The sequence below is a fragment of the Pseudorca crassidens genome, chromosome 5 (assembly GCF_039906515.1).
Source record: "Pseudorca crassidens isolate mPseCra1 chromosome 5, mPseCra1.hap1, whole genome shotgun sequence".
NCBI classification, from domain to species: Eukaryota; Metazoa; Chordata; class Mammalia; order Artiodactyla; family Delphinidae; genus Pseudorca; species Pseudorca crassidens.
The window spans coordinates 110,110,568-110,126,453 of NC_090300.1; the positions used below are offsets into that span (position 1 = coordinate 110,110,568).

The 15,886-nt window shown below is 35.3% G+C and overlaps 1 long non-coding RNA gene across 1 annotated transcript in view; it reads left to right on the top strand.

The window, feature by feature from the left end:
- Positions 1 to 12,203: 12,203 nt before the first annotated feature.
- The window catches only part of LOC137224537 (uncharacterized), a 103,674-nt gene continuing 99,991 nt past the window's right edge, over positions 12,204 to 15,886 (top strand). The window contains exons 1-2 of the long non-coding RNA XR_010943374.1: positions 12,204 to 12,296; positions 12,765 to 12,859. This is a non-coding gene — a long non-coding RNA (uncharacterized lncRNA). The remainder of the gene's footprint in view (positions 12,297 to 12,764; positions 12,860 to 15,886) is intronic.

A 15,886-nucleotide genomic window follows, 5' to 3' on the forward strand; every position in this document is an offset into this window, starting at 1 on the left:
AGGTTTGCAGATGCTATCCAAAAGCTTTGCCAATTCTTACAACTAAGAGAATCCTGAAAACATTATTTTGCACTCAGACAAGTCTTTTTCCTTTTGAAATAACTTAAAAATTGTATATGGTATTTATTTTGAAGAGTAGTGACTATTTAATAAGAATACCTAGTTATGATGCTTTTATAGATTTCTGTGAAACCAAATAACTCAATCTCTCTCATGCTTTTTCTTCTCATTTATATCCATTCTTATCATATCTCATCATGTAAGGGTGAGGTGAAATGTACTGATGTTAGATTTGTAAGCAATTAGATGCTATACAAATGTTAGTTATAATTAATAATTTATTCTCTTAGCACACACTTAGAGTATTATTATGTTCATTTTAATTAAAACAGTAAATCACAAACACACACTTACACACTCACATGCACACAGAGAAAAAGACAAGTGACACGATTTACTAGATGGTTCCAGAAATAGTTCTAGAACTTCCACATTTGTTGTCTTTTTCTTTATATGGAACCTCTTCTTTAAAAAATCCAAATCCTTTCTTGAAATGGGGCTGAGGCCTGGGGCAGGACCAAGGATTAAATGGCTCTAGGGTAGCATAAATTAAATTCCTGAGACCCTTCGGGTTGATAAATTAAGGCCCTCATTCCCCTTTTACTTTGGAAGAACTGTTTCAAAATAAAGTATCTCACAGCAAATTACAGGCACTCAAGAGAAGGGTCTACAGGCAAGAGACTGAACTTGTCTTTCCAGTCTGCAAGAGACTGAACTTGTCTTTCCAGTCTGCTTCTAAGCAGAGAAGGGAGTAGGGAAGTGAGCTTAGCTAAGTGTCCATAGTCTCTTCTTGGTTGTGCTTATCTGTGCTCACTTTGGTTAATACTTTAATTATCAAAGTAATCTCTGCTAAGGCCTTGTGTGTACAGGAAATACAACTGAATTTTCATAAATTCTAGAAGAATTGCCATATGGTTGGATTTTCATAGCATCATTTCTTGGAGGCTCAGGGCACCTGCTCCATTTCAGGTTCATATGAACACAGAAGCACATAATACCTTCCGAAAAATCCCTCTGCTGGGGGGCTAGCAATAAATCCCTCTGCAGCCAGACAAGTTGGCCTTTATTTTTTGTATTGCTCTGGGCATCTCACATGACATTCCCAAATAAGGTATTGTACTATAAGCCTGCTATGATCGCTAGTAATGACTTAACTGCAAAGGAATTATAACAGTATGAATAACAGTGGTTTGCACTGTGAAAGTCCTGCTACTCCAAAAATGCCAGAGCAACAAATATAAAACGCTTCTCATTCTCCAGTTTGAAAGGAGTAAAAGTCAGAAGACTACAACTGCTGCTAATCTGTAAACACTGATTGTTCATTCAACAGCAGGAAGCAAAACAAATGTAAAACGAGTGATGGCATTAGCCATTCTGCTGTGTGCAAAGGCAGTTACATTAGGGGAATGAAAATAAAATAAAAATTATATTCAAATACAAGACATTTGGGCGGAAAAAGGTTTTTGCTTCCAAACTTGTTAAACAGGAAATTCTTGTGCATTTTGACTCTGTTTTTTGTTAGAATCACATTACTATTGTTATGAGATATGTGTCTTTTCCCTTATATTCTATCTTGCATTATAGATCAATGGCAGAGAAGTACAAAATTAAATTTATGTTCTCAATTATATTGTATACCTCTTGCTTCCAAAAAGGATTTGAGTTACTTTTCACAAATAAATATAACATCATTTTTTAAAAGTACAGACATTTGTTAAAAAAAAACATATTAAATGACATTATTTATTATGTGGCATGTGAGGATAAACATGAATTAAAGAGTTTACCTACTCACAGTTCAGTAAATATTTCTATGGCATATGTACAATTTCAAACAGTCATTTATTTATTGAACTGATTTTTAAACTCTAGAATTGTAGTCTACAGTTAAAGATTACAGATTGGATGCAACCTTTGTATAGCATTATAAATTAGGACAGTGAACTGAGCAGACGTTCATTTCATAGGAGATGGAAAACTGAGAGACTTTCCACTCTAGAGAAGGAATTAATGCTTCTTAGCTTTTAGAAATTTAAAATTGATAGTATCATCAAATAGAGGACTTTTCATGCTGTGATGAGTAAACTTTAATTCATGATTATGAATAGATGCTATATTCCATTAAAAATTTTGCCCTGCCAACTTATTTTTAAGTATCTTTGGGTTCTAAGATAGAACAGATGTGTGAACTCTCTAAATTATTTCAAAAATCCACTTACTTGGACATTCTTTTTACCCAGGTACCCTTTCCACTCGAAATCGTCCCAATCTGATTTAATTGCTTCCTTTCATGACCCCATGAGTGTGTTCATTTGTCTAAACATCTATTCTGCTTCTTATGATACTGTATGCCTCAACCCCAGCATCATGAAATCTTCACAAGCCAGATGCATGAAAGTAGGATGGTATCTCAGAATGGTAGGGACATCTTCCACAACTACAGTTACCCATAGAGATTCACTGGCAACTCAACTATCAGATGAACCCTGGGTTTGGAGATTTATTTTTTCAGCAGTGAGACTGTACTTCACCCACTCCTCTTGCTCTCTACATTTGAATACTCGGTTGCTCCCCCACGGGACAAGAAATGGCTTACACTTGGGATTCTTGAATGATTGCCAGAAAGGAATTGACTCTGAGAATTGCCATTTTCCAGGTTCCCATAGCATGCAGTAAACCCAGTTATCCAAGCTGAGAGTGAGAGACTGGCCTGATATGAACACAGGAGTAAAAATCTAGACAATAGTCATAACTAATTACATAATTATCCTCTAAGGGGCGGGGGTAGAAGGATCTATCATACCTCGTCTTGGCACCCTTATAAGAAAATTAATACTCATACTCATATTAATAGCCCTAGGTCACTGAAATCACATAAAGACTATGCCACAAAACATACCACTCAATTTCATGTGTTAGTCCCAAATACTGCTTAAGTATTTTCTCATTTGTTAAAGTAGGTCAGGGGTTGACAAACTATGGATGGCAGGCCAAATGGGACCTGCTATCTGTCTTTGGCGGTCCCACAAGCTAAAAATGAATCTGAAGTCATTGAAAACAACCCAAAGAAGAATCATATATCACAGCACGTAAAAATTATATGCAATACAAATTATAGTCTCCATACATAAATGTGCATCTGAACACAGCCACCCTCATTTATTGTATATATTGTTGATGACTGCTTTTATACTACAACTGAAGAGTTGAAGAGTTGCAGCAGGAACCGTATGGCCCATAAAGTCTCAAATAGTTATTCTCTGGCCGTTTACAGAAAAACCCCCCACCCCTGAACTGGATTATTTACTCCTTAGGGTTAGAGACCATACTTTGTATATTTCTAACAGCCCTCCAATTGAAGAAAACACAGGATGTACTCAATGACAATTCCCTGTTACTCACTAAAATGTGACTGCCAAACTCAAACAGGCATAAGCTATATTTGTCATCAGAGGACATTGTGGCCTAGAGGGATTTTAAGGCTTGTGAGTAGGATTCCTGGTGGTAGAACAGAGTGGTTGCACATTAAGCAAATGCTCTCTATAATTAATGACTTACTCTACCTTCATTCTTCATCTGGAGAGAGTTTAAACGTAAATTATTGGAGAGAGAATGGAAAGAAAAAGGGAAGTCTCCTTCTCTCTCTCTCACACACACAGACACAGACAGCACAATAGAAAAAAAAATCTAAAAGACAAGGGAACGGTACTAATTTATAATGTAAAATGATCACCTATCATGTGTGTGGCAAGCACATATTTGGATTTCTTCATTTTTTTCCTTTAATGCTCACAAAAATCCTTTAAGGTTGTTTTATTATTATTACCATCTCAGTGTTGCAAAAACAGATTGATTGTGGTTAAGTAACTTCTACAGGTCTGAAAAGTTGGAGAAACTAGATTAGGATGCAGATCTGACTTTTCCTCAATAAGTATCTGTTATGGGGTTGAATTGTGTCCCCGCTGCCACCACCAAATTTAGATATTGAAGTCCTATCCCTCAGTGCCTCAGAATGTGACTCTATTTGGAGATGGAATCTTTAAAGAGGTAATTAAGTTAAAATTAGGTCATTTGGGTGGGCCCTAATCTAATGTGACTAGTATCCTTATAAAAATATGAAAGTCAGACACAGATGTGTACAGAGGGAGGACAATGTGAACGCACAAAGGGAAGATGACCATAGACAAGCCAAGGAGAGAGGCCTCAGAAGAAACCAAACCTGTTGACACTTGATAATAGACTGTTAGCTTCTAGAACTGTGAGAAAATAATTTCTATTGTTTAAACCTCCCTGTCTGAGGTGTTTTGTCATGGCGGGCCTAGAAAACTAATACCGTATCTAAAAAAGTTCAAGAGAAATGTGATTTCCAATAAACCAAGTATCTGCCATTAAGAATATTAATAAAAATAATTTACATGATGGAACATTCATGTTCAAAAGTTACTTTTGAATTTTCACCTATATTTTTTGAGGGCCTATCATATGGACGGGATGGTTCCAGGCATGCTGGATGTATTGGTGAATAATGGAGACTAAGTTCCTTTCCTCATAAAGCTTACACTCCTGAGGAGGCAGTCAATAAGCATATGAAGAAATATATTTGAGGCAGAAATAGAAACTTCATGGAAGGTAATTTGAATATCATAATTGTGAAGAACTCTGAAGACATTTAAGCTAAACCTATGTGGTGAGAAGACATTTAAAATATTGAAGAAAAGTCTTCCAGAAAGAATGTAGAAGTTCTAATATAGGGCTGATTTGGGTATATACAAGTGAAGTTAGAAAGACCATTGTGGCTTAAGCACAATGAAAACAGGGGAGAAGTGTTTGAAATTGGAGAGGTAAGCAGGATGTAGGTTTTGTAGGTCTTTTACTTCACTTTCTTTCAGTGGGGAAAACTGGAGAGGTTTTAAGGGAGGGAACAAAATGATACTTTTTAAACTTTTAAAAGTTTGTTTCCCTCTTTAAACCAGGGGAGCAATGATAATTTGTATTAGCGTTTTAGCTGTAAAGATGTTGGAGACTGAAAAGATTCAATGTGTATGTTGAAGGTAATGTTAAGGGAAATGATGTGCTGGATGGAAAGTGTGAGGAAAACGGAAGAAACAGGGTGAGAACTTCAAAGGTGACATCAGGAGAGAATTATCTTTGTCTTGTAGAGGGAAGATGACTAAAAATTGTTTGTGTTTTTGAAGTTTGTATATTAAATACACATGCCATGACATGAAATGGATAGTAGGACGTACAAATATGAGGTCAAAGCATAAGTTGAGATAGAGATAAGATGCAAGCTTATTTGAAGACATAGGTCTAAATAAGACAGTACAAGGAGAAATTGTAGGTTGAAAAGAAACAAATAAGGGCTTAATAGAAGCCTGGAGAAATCCAGCATTAGAGAAAAACAAATACCATATGCTAACACATATATATGGAATCTAAAACAGAAATGGTTATGAAGAACCTAGGGGCAGGATAGGAATAAAGATGCAGCCGTAGAGAATGGACTTGAGGACACGGGGAGGGGGAAGGGTAAGCTGGGACGAAGTGAGAGAGTGGCATGGACTTATATATACTACCAAATGTAAAATAGCTAGTGGAAAGCAGCCGCGTAGCGCAGGGAAATCAGCTCGGTGCTTTGTGACCACCTAGAGGGGTGGGATAGGGAGGGTGGGAGGGAGACACAAGAGGCAGGACATATGGGGATATATGTATATGTATAGCTGATTCACTTTGTTATAAAGCAGAAACTAATGCACCATTGTAAAGCAATTATACTCCAATAAACATGTTAAAAATTTTAAAAAAATAAATAAATAAAACCCAGCAAAGGTACTTGAGAAGAAGTAACCAGTAAATTAAAAGGATAATCAGAGTATGGTGCCACAGGAGTTTAGAAAAATGGTCTATCAAGTGGGAGGGAGCAGACAACTGTGTAAAGGGTTTATTAAGATGACATATTACAACATGGAGATCACTAGAGACATTTTAAAGAACAATTTCAGTGAAATGGAAGGAGAGGACTATAGGTAGGAGAGAAGCTTCAATAAGTATGAAAGATTTCTGAGATAGTTTAACATTAAAATAGCAAAGAAAATATGGCTGGTGGGAAATGTGAAGTCTTTTTTCTTAAGATGGAGTGATATTAAGGCTTCATTGCTAATGTTTATTTTGCTGTTGGAAATAATTTAGGAATGAGATAAACTTGAGGATGCAGAGAGAAGGGGACTAATTGTTCATGCAATACTGAAAAGCAAAGCCATTAAATGAATGGGAGTGAATGGGAATCTTCAGACTATGAAGAAACTGGTCTTAGATAACAGTGGACATCACATTGCTCTCTTTGTAACTAGAGGAAAAAGACTATCTGAGGATAGACACAGATGAATGAGTGACTTTAGTTATAGGAAGATAAGATCTATTCTTATGGTAACAAATTACTTTCAATGACATCACATTACTTGATGTGATGTCTTCAGTGTAGAGTGAGAGAGAGTGGTGTAAGTGTTTGGAGAGAGAAGAAAAGGTGTGAAATTGGAACTTAAGAGCCTGGAGAAGTGTAGTGGAATTATAATGTGAGCTGAGCGCCCATTTGAGATCCATAAACATAAATTTAAAGTGAGATCAGTCCACAGAGTGGAGGGATTTTTTTTCTCCAGCCATACACAGCTGCTGAGGAGACCAGTAGTCGTTGAATAGATGGATTTAACCATGGTTGGGGGTTTGCCAGCAAGTAGGTCAGAAGAAAAGGAGGTCAAGGGCATTAGCTAGACATGGGTCATAGTGCTGCACAGTTATCCAAGGAATCTAAAGAATTTCAGTTGGGTAAAGAGAGCAGTGAGAACAGGGATGTGGAGGAAGGTAAAGAAAAAGATGGATTTTAAGAGTAAAAAAGTAGAGTCAAGTATTAGAGGTCTAGGAAAGGTTGAAATTTAGCTGGAGTGCAACAAGAAAGCATGTGATTGTGAAAGGGGGAATTTAAAATGCAGGTTTTTGAGGTGGGATTGATAGAGATGAAAACAATATCCAGGAGGGAATAATCTTAGAAGTTGAAGAGATCAAAGATTTCGGATGAATCAACATTGAATTCCCAAGAATCATAACTACAGTAGCATAGGAGAAACCAGTGAACCAACAAACTAAAGATGGTTGTGAATGAGGAGAGCTGCTGTACATTTTCACTCAAAATGCTAAAGTCTGAGCTTCCCTGGTGGCGCAGTGGTTGAGAGTCTGCCTGCTGATGCAGGGGACACTGGTTCGTGCCCCGGTCCGGGAAGATCCCACATGCCGCGGAGCGGCTGGGCCCCTGAGCCATGGCCGCTGAGCCTGCGCGTCCGGAGCCTGTGCTCCGCAACGGGAGAGGCCACAACAGTGAGAGGCCCGCGTACAGCAAAAAAAAAAAAAAAAAAGAAAAATGCTAAAGGCTGTGAGACTCTTTACATCTTAATTAAGCACTGTCTTTCTCTGTCTTTCCAGAAACTGCAGGCTAATGACTTAGTTTTTTAGAGATAAGTAAATTTTCTGTTTATCCCACCACTACAGTACAGATGAGCTAATAATTTGGAGTGACTTTTTTTGGGATATCAGAACACCTGAAAGAATGCTTCTGATCAAACCTGAGAATTACTGGCACATATGTACATTTAGCGATCATTCCAATTGCTTTGTTCTATTTAACAAAAGGTTAGAGTATTTTTCAGAAATAATCTAAGATTTGCATGTTTTTTGGAAATTTTGTTTTCTAAATTTATAACAAAAGCTAAGGCAGAAGAGTTTTAAAATTAAAATAATTTCAGTCTAGAATATAAAGCTCTCCTAAATAGAATTTTTTTTAAATGGACAGTAAGTTAAGAAATAGGTATCCAATAGAGTTGATTTAGTTATTTCAGGAAAGCTGAGAAAGCAGATTAGAACACATCTTAAAAGGGTAAATTCCAATCAATTAACAGTTATTCTTTGGTCTAAAAATATATAGCAGAATAGCGTGAAGGTAGTCCAGAGATAAAGCTAGGAGTGATATGAAAAATTAAACTATGAAGAATCAAATATTCAGTACTAGATTGTATATGGCATTATACAGCATCCTCTCTCTAAAGGAATATAGAAAACTTGAGTAGAGCATATTCAGAAGGAAGTATTGATTTGACTTATGACATATTGCTATAATCATTGACAGGTGATTGATTTTTTTTTAAATGACCAGTGAAGAAAATTACATAGTTCTTTTATAAAGCACAGCTTGTTTAAAAAGAATAGCATATTCTTAAAGTCCTAATAAATGGAGCTTTTCTGTAGGTAACCAGACTGTTAAATCATAAAGCTATAAGCAGGTAAGTGTGCCATCTATTGGTGAGACAAGCACAGTGTAAGAATACCTACAAAGCCGTGGTCTCAGGGCAAATTATATAGACTTCTTTTTATATGTCGTATAAAGTGATGTTTCATTATACCCAAGTATCTTAATTTACCCACAGAAAAATTGGGCTCGTTGCTGCTGTACTAGTCGCCCAGCAACAGAAAGGACATAAGATCAGAAGTCAGGGCATCATGGTTCTTGCCCAGCTTTCCGCAATATGCAGTGTAAACTTGCGTTGTTTCACTTCCCAAGACCCCACTTTTCTTTTATATAGAAGTAAATTACAAGATGATAAGGATCCATCAGTTCCTTTAAGTTCTAACGTTTTTCAAATTTTACAACTTTCGTATATGAGTAGATGCAGATGTTTCGTTTAAGTAAGTTTACCATTCTTTTACTTTTACTCTTAGAGATATACAGATTCCTCTGATGTAAGCCATAGAAGCCATCGCACATAAGGTCTCTTTTAGGTGCAGAGAATTTAACTTGATACGTTATAACTGAATACGTAAAGGAATAGGTAAACCACAAATTTTTTTTTTTTTAATTGAAGTACAGTTGACTCACAATACTATGTTAGTTTCTGGTGTCCATCTGAAGAAAACAAAAACACCAATTTGAAAATATATATGCACCCCAATATTCATAGCAGCATTATTTGCAAAAGCCAAAATATGGAAGCAACTTAAGTGTCCATCAGGAAATCAAAGGATAAAGAAGATGTATATTATATATATAATATGATGGGATGTTTATGTATATATATAATATATATACATTCTATAGATTATATATAACATAGTGGAATATTACTTATCTGTAAAAAAAAAATGACATTTTGCCGTTTGCAACAACATGGATGGACCTGTAGGATACTATACTTAGAGAAATGTCAGACAGAGAAAGACAAACACTGTATATTTTCACTTACATATGGAATCTAAAAATAAAACAAACGAACGAATATAACAAAACAGAGATCAACCGACAGATAAAAAAATAAGATTTTTAAAAATTATAATTCTATACCTCCTTAAGCTGTGTAATCATTAACTTTCATTAACCTGTGGCACAGTGTTTACTGATTAATTATCTTGGGATCTTTCCTTTTTTCAGAAATATTAAAATGGAAATTAAGATTTATTTAAATTAAAGAAATTCAAGAAACCATTTATTTAAATTTTTATTTAAAGAAATTAAAGTAGTTAGAAGTATTTCTGGGTTTTGTTGTCATTTTTTGTTTTTAAGTGACAAAGATTTAGGTTTCTCTTTGAACAGTGTTGTAAACAAAATGTATTACCGTTTTTCCCAATCCATTTTAAAATTAATATCTTTAAGAAGTGAGGGTACCTTGTGATGAGGATTACGGGGAAGCTAGCTGATGCAGGGCAATTGTTACCACTTTTGGGGACATTATTAACATGCTTTAATTCAATAATTCTTCTTCTGATAATCTATCCTTAAGATATAGTCAGTAATTGATGGCAGGTATTTTATATATATATGTATGTTCAGTGTTATTTATGATTTAATATGTATATACTAAACATTAAGTTAACAATAGGTATGTGGTTATTCAAGAATAGTTATATCTCCAAAGAATTTGGAAAAAATTGAGAAATTCAGATAACATGGTCATCATATTTATGTGGTACATTCATCAATCATCACAGTTGACATCCTCATTAGCAAAAAAAACCCCCCAAAACAAACAAAAAAAAATAAATGTCAGTGCCTCATAGTAGAAATAAAAACGGGAAAGCTAAAAAAAAATCTATAATTTCATATCAGAATAATCTTAATATAACATATTGTTATGCTTATAAATTTTAATTAGGAATATAACATTCGTTAATATTTTATTACAATTTTGTCCAGAAGTGATCGTAAATCTTACACCTTGAGGTCTGCACTGGTCATGTACTGTTCTGAGAAGTGAGATTTCTCTAGGAAGTAATAGTACTCACTTATTAAAGTGAAATCATAGGCAAAGGGAAGGCATGCTGAACAGTTTTTCTTTTAAAGAAAAAGCCCAATATATCTTAAATAGAAAAAAAAAAAAAGAGAGAAAGAAAGGAAATCTATTATAGGGTTCTTTTCTTAACTTTAGCACTAATATTTTGCTACATTAATGTTTTAGCCATCAATATGTTAACTGGTTAACAATGAGAGTCATTAGGACACATTTTTCTTAAAGGACAAGTAGTTGGCATTTATGAGGTGGAGGTGACAACAGTTACAAGGCTCTTGAGTCCTCACACATGTTTCAGTCATCAAACTAAGCCTGAGGCATAAACAAGTTGAATCTTGTGTCTAATTTTCCCATTCATTCTTTTATGTGAAAATCATTTTGTCACAAAATTTGGACTGTATATCATGATATAAAATTAGAACTTCAAGTATGTGTTTGTACTAGCAATTCGCATCCATTTTGTAATGAGAAGGAATAAGAGGTGAAAGAGCAATAATACAACCTTAGCTGGGTTTTTTAAATTTAATTTTTATTGGGCTTTCCCCAAGACCCCACTTATGCTGCAGAAATACCTAGTCTGGAAATTCACTTATTTTTTTTTCAGTAAAAGCCATTTATTTGGCACCTATTTGCAATGTTAAGTTGTTTTATTTTCCACTCAGCTCACTATGTATATTGTTTCAGCATATGTGAACTTATGAAGGAATAGATGAGTCACAAATCAAAATCTATTTACACAATCAATGAAAATATCAGTATTTCCAGGTATTTGTATGGTGTGTCAGTTAAAGATATATGATTTCTTTGTGAAGTTATGCCAATTTTGTGATCTTTTGAAAATTTGAATTACTGGCACAACCAGAAACTCTTACTTCTTCCAGAGTGGTAGCTGGGCATGAAAATGTGAAAATGTCTACTGAGACATCAGATGTAGAATGCCCCATCTTCCTCAAAATAAGACAAAAGAAGTATTTTTTAAAACTCATCACAGGGAGGGACTTAAAATGTTTTCATTTTTGTCACTTAAGAAATATACTGGGGGGCTTCCCTGGTGGCGCGGTGGTTGAGAGTCTGCCTGCCGATGCAGGGGACACGGGTTCGTGCGCCGATCCGGGAAGATCCCACATGCCGCGGAGCGGCTGGGCCCGTGAGCCATGGCCGCTGAGCCTGCGCGTCCGGAGCCTGTGCTCCGCAGCGGGAGAGGCCACAACAGTGAGAGGCCCACGTACTGCAAGAAAAAAAAGAAAAGAAAAAAAAAAAAAAAGAAAGAAATATACTGGGAAAATTATACCAAGGAGAGAATTGGAAGGACATTTGCACAGATGACATATTTCAAAATGCTGTTTTGGAGGAATGAGAGTCTTATGCAGGTACAGAGATAAGAGAAATTTATGTCCATATATCTATTTATCTGAACAGAATTTATAATTAACTGGATATATCTTTGCTTTCTCATGTTTCCTTATCAGTTTCACATTTCTTGCAATGATACTCCAGATGTTTAAGAGGCATCTGCTATTTAAATTCCATGATTTCAAGTGCTCTATAACCTTTTGAATGAATTAACTTTTGAGTCAAAATTTATCATGCTATTCTCAGTCTGATTTTTTTTTAAGTTTGATAGAAGTAGTTTGGCTACCTTTCAGTTATTCAAGCATGAAAGAGCCATATTTTTCATACTTTCAGACATATTTGGAAAGATTTCCACCCTTGGTTAACTCAAGCTTATGTGCAGAATGACAATCTGATATCTGTCTTCTGGCTGCTCCAGCTGCCAGTCTATTACTAGGGCCCACATTCATCTCAAGAGACTGAAGATGGAGGATGGAATGAGGGTAGTGTGAATGTGAATTAATGCTAGGAGAGAGAGGAAAAAAAGCAACAGGAGTAAGAAAACTTGGAATATATTAGGTGAGATTCCCTCCCAAACTCTCACTTTTTCCCTTTCACATGAGAAATTGAAAAGAAAAGGTACTATTCCAAGTGAGGGACTCTGAGAGCAAATTATCAGGTTAATTTTCAAATACAGTTTTGGAGGAAAGGAATAGGAGTCAGTAGAAAGGGACCATGGGTAAAATGGAAAGAGTAGAAGTTAGGATTCCTAGAGCCAGGATTTTGATTCATTATAATCCTGAATAGAAAAGACAAAATTTGTAAAATTAGAAAAGTAGCACATGCAGCTTCCCTCTTTAGTAAATAACTTAAAATATATGATTCCAGCCTAGACAGTTTAACTTTGATGCCTTGGAAGATCCTAGACTCACTCAATAATCAATTTGATATTACCTAGGAAAAAGGATAAACACTATGATAATATAAACAGCCAGGCTGTGTGAAGAATAAATTTGGGTCCAATTAATTTTATTCTCTCTGTGGCAGAATGGCGACTTCAAGATAAGAAGAGAAACAACATAGTGATATCTTCAAATTTCACAAAAGATCTATTTTCCATCCCAGATGGCATTCTCTCACAGGTAAGACCTAAAAACAAACTTGTGAGACACATATGCCGTGTCCCAAGAGCTCCAATCTAGCGTCATTGTTACTTCATGAATACTCTGACTACCTTGCATGATATCTATTATTTTATGTTCAAATGTGTTTAAAGGAATTGATTACCTTAGTTGAGATTAGTGGGTCATTAATGGACTATAATTATTTTCAAGATTCTTTGTATCTCTACAAAGGATATGATTCTCTCTCTAGATTACCCAGGCTTATTAAAGAATGAGCAATACTGAAGGTTTCATCTAAGCATCATAACAGTATTATTTAGAAACTTTATATTTGCTTGAAACTTACCTCTGCTTCACTTTGTGTATGTTTTAAATGTAGGAATTTATAATTTATACAGGACCACATTTTAATGTTAGTAGAAAAAGTCGTCCTAAGCATAACAGTAGTTTTCAGACCTGTAATGCTTCTTCCACCCCAAGAGGCTTTAGTAGAATTTTTGGGATGCTTTAGCGGTAACAATCACTGACAGGAGGGAGCTACTGGCATTTACTGCTTGTAGAACAGGGATGCTAACACTCTGTAATGCAACAGACAGCCCCTCACAACAAAGGATTGCCCTTCACAATATCCAGGATTGCCCTTGAAAAAGACGGAAGAGCTGTCCTAATTTTTCATCCTCAAAAATGTGAAGGCTTCTCCTTTTACCTTATGGCAAATATAAGATGAATTAATACAACAACCAGAAAATTTCTAGAAGGCTAGTTTTTCATGGCTAATCCAATTAGTAGCAGCAAATATAATCTGGTAACAACCAGATACATTTACTTCATGTGTAAGAGAGATGCTGAGCTTGAGGTTGGCAATCCTTTCCATGCATTTCCTGGAGTGTTCTTCTCTGAATGGGAAGACAATCAAGAAACTGTTGACCAATGTGTCCAAGAGCTGTTCTCAGAGGGGCATATACTGATCTTCAGAAAACATTCTGCAGTGATTATGTAGCAAAAACTCCTTGGACAGAAGCCATAGAAACTCTCAACAGCTGAGGAAAACTTGGCAGGAAAAAGAGAAAGAGGGAGAAATAAATTTCCTCTGTTGGGATATTACATAGATGCTTGAACTCTAAGCTCCTCGTGGATGAGGACACTGGCCTCTAACTTCTTTATGTTCTGTCCAGCATCTGGAAGAATTGTAAGCAGATTGCTAATATTTCATAAGAGTTAAGTAACTCCTAGATTGATAAATTCTCAGAATAGAATTAGATACTTAACCCATTTTGTTACTCTGTGTGTATGTGTTTGTGTGTGTATTTTAATAAGCAGATGATATCATTTGGTGAGCTTAGCTTTCAATGGAATTTAAAATTTCCTTCAAAGTCAAGAGATACAAAACGTCAATGAATATACAAAATGTAATAAAGAAAAGAAAAATAAAATGTTCATATTTGCTGTATGCAATACAAGAGTACAGTGAGGTGCCAACTGTGGGACAATCGATTAAGAATGACATTGGGAACATCCTGGGCCATAAGTAGTATATTTCTTAGCAATTGTCTGTGTTGCAAGGAAAGAAAATCTTAATAGGAAATGTGAAGGAAATATTTTAAAATGTGAAGGAAAATATTTCTTTCTCTTAAACATTGATTAGAGTTTTAGTAAGTCTTTGCATATAGTTTCATTCTTATTATAATCAAATGTGGAAAATTCAGAGAACATGAAATAAAACTTTATAGGTAGAACATGAGTTTAACTGATGCTAAGAATATACCTTTCTAATTTGATAGTTCTATCAATGCAAAATACAGTGGGAAGTTTCTCAAATAGGAAAATTTTTTAAATGGTAGTTTATGGTTGTTTTTTTCTGACTTTAAGCACAACAACAAAAATAAATAAAAATTTTTAAAGGCACCTATTTAAAATTTAGCAGGACAGTAATATAAACTAGTATCTTCTAGTTGGTGAATTTTCCTTTCTTCTTTCTTTAAATTTCTCAACATTCATTTTATCTGAGAGAAATGTAAAAAGTGTCCATAGAGGGTTGTGATTATTATTCCCATTAAAGTGACACCATGGATAGGTCATTTAGGGAAAGATTAACTAGATTGTATCTGTGCTTTTTTCCTCACTGAAAGATCTTCATCTGAGATGAGTGAGTGGGGAATTTTTCCAGCTGCTGGTAAATTGATATGTGGTGAGGATTAATTTTCCTAGGGTGATAATAGGAGCAATCTAAACACATTAAGGGAGCAAATCCTAAATATTAAGGAAAAATGGATTATATAGCAGAAGTTATTAAATCAAAGAAAATATGCCCCAATTAAAATGTGAGGTTTTCTGCTTTTCCTGCTTCAATGAGACTGAGACAGGGGCTGCTTCTTTAGCCTAGAACCCAAATGAAAAATATTTGTGCAGCAGAAATGCAGACTATTTCAGCCTGCAAGTGACATAGTGAGAAAAACGTTTGTTGTTAAGCTTTTCTGAGGTTCTTATTTTAGCAAAATCTAGCCAAAGCTTTTATATCCCTTCAAGGTCCTAGGACAGTGTTTGGCATATTATGAGATCAATTCATGTTGGCGAAGTTGCTGTCATCACCATTTCTGTTGTTATTCATAATTGCTGGATTGTTATGTATACTTGCATTCTGAAAAATGGAACTGTTGGACGCTGGAACTCCACTTATGAATACTAAGATAGAAGTTACACAGATTTGGGAAACCTGTACTTAATATTGAATACTACCAGGCTGGATGCAATCCCGTAGGCGAGTTGAACAAGTTGACTGTCTAAAAAAGTAATCAAACGCAGTTTGGCAGGCATAAATAAATAATCTGGATCTTGTTTTTCATCTGGGGGGCTCTGTAAGAGAATTCCAAGTAAGCCTGGAAATCAGAGGCTACTGAAACTACCTATAGATGATCTTTTTTTTCTTTTTTTCATCTAAATGATCTCTCTTAGCCTAAGAATAAACACTATAAGTTGCTGAAAGTCAAAATAGAAACCTCAGAATCTCTGGAAATCATGGAAAGGATTGAGGGTTGAAGTCAGGTG